Raw genomic sequence first — 7,108 nt, 5'->3', positions numbered from 1 at the left:
GGCTGTTTCCTGATCTCTAAAAGGGAGGAAAATATGAGTACCTGCCTCTCACGTTTGTTATGAGAATTAAATGAGCCAATGGATATTAAATGCTTAGAACACCTAGAATGTAGAAAGCACTGTAATATATGTTAGATATTACTACTTTCACTTAATGTATCTTTTTTTTTTTTTAAACAAAGTTTATTGGCTTATTTTGAGAGAGAGACTGAGAGAGCGAGAGAAGGACAGAGAGAGAGTGAGAGGGAGAATCCCAAGCAGGCTCTGTGCTGTCAGCATAGAGCCCAATGCAGGGCTCAAACCCACAAACTGTGAGATCGTGACCTGAGCCGAAACCAAGAGTCAGCCGCTTAACTGAGCCACCCACTTAGTATATCTTAGAATTTGTTCCATATCAGCACAAATAGAGGAATATGTCTTTATTTATTTATAAATGCTTAATATTTCATTGAAGGACATGCTATATTGTGCTTGGCCTCGTGTGATGAATGATATTTAGGAAATTAGGAAACCAGTGTTATAGGTTTTTAGGAGGTAAAGCAAAAGCAGCAGGCTATCACTACACATCTTTATTTGGCTAAAGTTTAAAAGACTAACCATACTGAGTGCTGGTAAGGATGTGGACAATCAGAACTGTCACATACTGCTGATGGGAAAATAAAATAGTGTGAGCATGTTGGAAAACAGTTTGGCAGATTGACAACTTCTTATAAAGCTAAACACCCATCTGCCATATGATTCAGCCATTGCACTGCTAAGTATTCTCCCAAGAGGAATAAAACATATTCACACAACAACTCATACCCAAATGTACCTAGCAGCTTTACTTGTAATAGACAAAACCTGTAAACAGCCCAGTGTCCATCAACAAGTGAATGAATGAACAAGTTTAGGTAAATCGACACAATGGAATAGTACTCAGCAATAAAAATGAGCAAACTAATGATAAATGCAACATGGATAAATCTCAGAGTAATGTTGTGAGAGTAAATACTATATGATTTCATTTATACTCCAGAAAATGCAAACTAATGCAAACTAAAGTAAACAGAAAGCAGATTAGTGTTTGAGGACAGAACTAGGAGAATGGGGAGTGAATTAGAAAAGTGCACAAAGAAAATTTGGGGGGAATGATGCATATGCTTGTTAACTTGTGATAATTTCACAGGTATATACATGTGTCAAAACTCATCAAATTATGCACTTTAAATATGTGCAGTTTATTATGATAAAATATACCTCAACAGAATTGGGGAAGGAAAAAATATATATTCAAAACGAAAGGATTAAAGCACCCCTAAGAAGCTAATAGAAAAACTAAAATTTTTTGATGGAATTATAGTTGAGTATGCATGCAAATATAGCATAATACCAAAATAATACAAAAATCATTTGGAGGTGCCTGGGTAGCTCAGTCAGTTAAGCATCCAACTCTGACTCAGGTCATGATCTCACGGTTCGTGAGTTTCAGCCCCTCATGGGGCTCTGTGCTGACAGCTCAGCCTGGAGCCTGCTTTGGATTCCATGCCTCCCTCTCTGCCCTTACCCTGTTCATGCTGTCTCTCTCTCTCTCAAAAATAAACAAACATTAAAAACTATTAAAAATCATTTGCATTTGCTGAGCATGGAGCCTTCTTGGGATTCTTTCTCTCTCTCCTCTTTCTCTTAGGACAGAGGGTCCCTGTCGTGGCTCGTGCAGTCTCCTCTAAATTAAAATTGATTAATTAAAAAAATCATTTGCATTTCTTATTTTGTGCTTTTCCTTCCTCACTCCCATAGCCTAACTAGGTATGTTTGTAGGGGAGGAAAAATCATTCCTTCTACCTTCTATGTTCTTAGCTGGGGCCCCTGTAACAAAGACAGATTAATAATAATAAAAAAAAAAAAAACCCAAGTCTGCTAGCATGTGTATCTCGTATATGCATGGAAGAAAGAAAAAGAGAAACTAAAAAAGGTGGCTTAGAACTCCTGCTTGTGCAGCATCTTCAACGGAGAACAATAAATGTGTGAAGAAATGACAGGACAAAGGAAAGCTGTGTTAGCCTTCCAAGGGCGACAAACTGAGGGAAGGAAGCTGGTGGAACTGGGTTTGTTGGCAGATTCCTCTGGTGCTGGCTCTGGGCTGATGAGAGTCGAGTCATCGCCAGTAAAGGAGACTTGATATCCTGCCCTGAGGCAGAAAAGGAGGAAGGTAGAGTGTTTTCCTGTGTTTGCTGCTGCTTAATTGCCCCAGCTCAACGTAACAGCTCACAGAGGCATATTCTAGGCTGACATATTCTGGTTTCCTCCATCTTCATTACTAAGCTGAGGGATGTTTTTCTTCAATTGCTTTGATGAGCTGTTTAATATTTACTTATTGAGGGGCACCTGGGTGGCTCAGTCAGTTAAGCGTCCAACTTAAGCTCAGGCCATGATCTCTCTGTTAGTGAGTTTCAGCCCCACATTAGGCTCTGCGCTAACAGCTTAGAGCCTGGAGCCTGCTTCGGATTCTGTGTCTCATTCTCTCTCTGCCCCTCCCCTGCTTGTGCTCTGTCTCTCTCTGTCTTTCAAAAATAAATAAGTGTTAAAGAACTTTTTTTTTTAAATGTATTGAGTGCCTCAAAAAACTTTTGCTTAAATGGGTATGTATATCAATATTTACTGTATTAGAAATTCAGTAAAGAGTTTTAAAAAAATATTTATCAATTCATTTAAAACATAATGAACCCTTTACATGTCAGTGTAAGTAAGATATTTTTATGAACCATATTTAAAAAAAAAATCAGTGTGAAGAATGACACTGTTTTTAATTTTTGCCAACCTCTGTAGTGTCTGGCTTAAAAGAAGCCAGCTGGATTCTCCTATTGGCTTCTTGTTCCATCTGTCGTGACACCACATGTCATGTAGTCTCTGGCAAACTCCACTGCACAGTCATGTGAGTCTGAGAGGGAAGCAGGCAAATAATCTCTCAGCCTTGTTATGAAAATTGCTTTCACTTCAAGGACCTCGGTGGAAGAGGTTTTCTTGGCCCCAAATCTCTTCCCTGCGAGAAACTTTGAGCCCGTGTCTTACAGGACCACATGTAAGTCATAGCATACATACAGATTAAAATCTATCCTGCCTTAGGAGAGTACCTTTGAAAAAGAGTCAACAACTGTCCCAGGTTTACAAAATATTTACCAGAGAAAGCAGCTGGAGCCTCAGAAATGTTAGGCTGGAAAAAAATGGATATGGGGCCAGAGATCATAAGGAACATGTGTGTGTGTATGTATGTATGTGTATATACACACATACATACATACACAGTTAATATTTGCCCCCCCAGCCTTAAAAAATATATCTAATACTGTATTTAAAAAATCTTTATTATGGTGAGACTACTCTGAAAATTGACCCACTAAATAAAACACCCGGGAGTTTAGTAAGCAAGGGAACAGTCCCCTGACCACATAGTTCTTGAATGGCAACAGAGTTTCCACTGTTTTCCTAGACAACAACAGTTTGTCATTAAGGGTTCTTTTAGGGCACAACATGGTCTCCTGGTCATGCCCAAACCAGTGGATTAATTTAAAGTAATTATATAGCAGAAACCCAGTATTGTGTTTAAATGATACGCTCCTGGCCAAAGAATGTAGGAATTGGTTGTGAGGGCACCTCCAGGAAAGGTCTGACTTCATCTAATGTATATACTATATAAAGCCTGTTTGAGGAAAAAAAAAAATCAGTAGGTTTTGGTTGTGCATTGGTTCTTGAGGTTAATTGCATACTGTCTTAGTAAGGGGAAAAGGATAAAATATATTAAAAAAAAAACAGAGCAAAATCCTCCTGGCAAAATCCCTCCTTTCCCACTCTCCAGGAGTTCTCTCAGATTGTTTGTGTCTCCATTCAATCGTGTGTAATTTTTACCCTGTCGATTGTAGTGCAGAAGATATGTGATTGACAGTAGAGAATGCTCGTCCTGGGGGGCCTTACTGGAACTGGTGGTACAGTACTTTGCAGCCAGAGAATTGGGTGGGGGCGGGGGGGCGGGGGGGAGGGCACAGAGGGTAAAGGAGCTTGCTTTTCAAATCTAGGACAAAGTAACAATATGCATTGCGCAGCATCAAATCAATAAACATGTGCAAAAGAAGCTACAAAAAATATAAATTGTTTCATCAACAAATGTTTATTGAAGCCCCACTATGTGCTCTCCTAAGCTGTTATGGAAGTGTGCTGAGCTGGACAATGTGCAGCATGGATTTCAAGGTATGAGGTGCCCTCCAACTCTGGAGTTTCACACTCTAGTTGAAGAGATAAGCATACAGGTAATATTAGATCAGATCAGACGTGTGGCAGAGCATTCGAAAGGCTGAGAGATCCCTTCTGATATAGACTGAATGTTTGCATTTACCCAAAACTCATATGTTGAAACCTAATCTCCAATGTGATGGTATTTGGAGGTGGGGCCTTTGGCAGGTGATTAGGTCATGAGGGTGGAGCCCTCATGAATGGGCTTAGTGTCCTTTGAAAAATGACTCCATAAAGCTCCCTAGCCCTATCTGCTATGTGGGGCACAGTGAAAAAATGGCTTTCTGGGAACCAGGAAGCACGTTCTCATCAGACACAGAATCTCCCTGCCAGCACCTTGATCTTGGACTTCCCAGCCTCCAGAGCCATGAGAAATAAATGTCTGTTTATAAGCCACCCAGTCTATGGTATTATGTTAGAGTGGCCCAAACATACTGAGACAACTTTTGTCTGGAATTACCCCAGAAAGCTTTGTGGATATGGTGTGATGTGAGTACTTAAGGTCTGGAAGAATATGGTCCATATGATATCATTAACACCAGTGTTGTTATTCACGACTTCCTGGCCTGACACTAGGTTTATGGTTATATCAAATGCTTGAAGTACCTGGTATAATCTTCTTTACGCTTTTCCCACCAAGATTTAAAGAAAGAGAAAACCAGAAAATTTCCATTGTGAGAATTTTCTTTTAAAAACATTTTATTAATGTTTATTTTTGATGCAGAAAAAGACAGAGCATGAGCAGGGAAAGAGCAGAGAGAGTGAGGAAGACGGAGAATCAAAGCTGGCTCCAGGCTCTGAGCTGTCAGCACAGAGCCCAACGCGGGGCTCAAATTCATGAACCAAGAGATCATGACCTGAGCTGCTTAACCGACTGAGCCAACCAGACACCCTTCCATTGTGAAGTGTTTCAATGAATTAAGTGTAAATGCCCCAAAACATAAGGATTTTATTTTCCTTAAAATAAACAAAGATCCCAGACCAAGGGGAAGATATGTGGCCCCAATGTAGCTTGCTGTTTGCCATTGGAAGCATGTTTGGGCAGAGAGTGAATTTAGGGGGATCATTTGACCAGGGTCTTGGCATGATTTTCTCTTTGCCATATGTTGAGCCAAGGACATTTTTTGTTATTGGGTCAATTGATGGTTGTTCCTATTTGTTTGATTAAAAAATGTTCTCAGGAAAGAAACTGGACATTATTAGATGTTTCCCAGAAAAGTGTAATGGAATCAATTCTGTTTTTGGTATTGCGTAGTGAAGAATCTAGCCTTTACTCCAAAAAGAGGTCCAGCCTTTGTCCTCAGCCTCCTGATAGGAGTGTCTTTGTTTGCTTGGGGGCCTGAGCAAGAGAGTCACAGTGTGATACAGGTTGGGGAATTTGAGCCGTGTGATATAAGTTGAACTCCCGAGGGGCTCAAACTTGCGATCACCCACTGGATGGGGCCCTAATAAAGACTCTGGACACCAATGCTTGGGTAAACTTCCTTGGTTGGCAATACTCACTGTGTATTGTTTCACATCAATGCCAAGGAAGTGACAGTGTCATGAGTCCAGGGGGAGAGGACAAAAGTTCAGCATTTTCTACTTTCTTGATTTCTACCCTAGGTACTTCTTCCCTTGCCTGATTTCAGTCTGTATCCTTTCACTGTGTTACAGCATAACCATAGCATAAGAGCTTTCAATGAATTCTGTGAGTTCTAGCAAATTATCAAACCTAGGGGTAGTTTTAGGTAACCCTGAACTTGTAACTAGTGTCGGAAGTGAGGGTAGTCTCTTGTGCAGATGGTTCTAGCATCTCATTTGGCTAAACTCTTACAAGTACAAAAGCGCATTAGTATGTCCTGCAAAACTCCCTACTACTTCAGCTTTAGATAGACTGCCTGAAGCCTATCCATCCTGGCCTATCCTCATAAAGTACAGGCTAGGATATTTCTCCCAATATTTTGGTCAGGAGAAACCACATTAAAATGAAGATTAAGGGCGGTTTGGGAAAAGAGGACACATACACACATAGAGATGTCCATTGGGCTTTTGGCTTTCAGCTCGGAGGAGGAGGTGAAGGTTCAGCTGTCTCCAGCTGTCCTGATTCTGGGTTCCTCCAACAGCAGCCACCCCCACTGTGCCACCTAAGGTCAACCTCAGTGAGATCAAAGTCATGTATCTGAGGTGCATCTGTGGGGAAGCTGGTGCCTTGTCTGCCCTGGCCCCCAAGACCGGCCCCCTGGGTTTGTCTCCTAAAAAGTTTGGTGATGACATCATCAAGGCAACCAGTGATTGGAAGGGCCTGAGGATTACAGACCCTTCTGGCCATTCAGGACCCACAGGCCCAGATTGAAGTGGTATCTTCTGCCTCTGCCCTGATTATCAAAGCCCTCAAGGAACCACTAAGAGACAGAAAGAAGTAGAAAAACATTAAGCACAGTGGAAATAACACTTTTGATGAGACTGTCAACATTGCCCAACATATGCGGCACTGATCTTTATCCAGAGATCTCTCTGGAACCATGGAAGAGATCCTGGGGACGTCCCAATCCATTGCCTGCAATTTTGATGGCCACCACCCTCAACATCACAGATAATATCAACAGTGGTGGAGGGGAATGCCCCACTAGTTAAGAACTACAAAGGAAAATATTTCAGTAAAGGATCATATGACAACAACAGCAACAAGAAAGATATTCGTTGAAGTATATCGTAAGACTGAATAGAGAACTGATTGTATAAATTATGATATTCCTTAAATGGATACTATTTTAAAAATTAGATATATATGTACTAATGTGAAAAGATTTCCAAAATAGCTTATTAAATTATAAGAGCAAGGTGCAATCAATTTTTCTTT

General features: G+C 40.7%; 1 pseudogene; it reads left to right on the top strand.

Annotated features, from left to right (window-relative positions):
* The first annotated feature begins 4,160 nt into the window (after nucleotides 1-4,160).
* On the top strand, nucleotides 4,161-6,882 carry LOC121034218 (60S ribosomal protein L12-like; annotated as a pseudogene).
* The last annotated feature ends 226 nt before the right edge of the window (nucleotides 6,883-7,108 follow it).

This window comes from Herpailurus yagouaroundi, unplaced genomic scaffold (genome assembly GCF_014898765.1).
Source record: "Herpailurus yagouaroundi ecotype Mexico unplaced genomic scaffold, PumYag 159, whole genome shotgun sequence".
NCBI classification, from domain to species: Eukaryota; Metazoa; Chordata; class Mammalia; order Carnivora; family Felidae; genus Herpailurus; species Herpailurus yagouaroundi.
The sequence above is the reverse complement of the archived record's forward strand: the minus strand, read 5'-3'. Positions and strand labels throughout refer to the sequence as shown.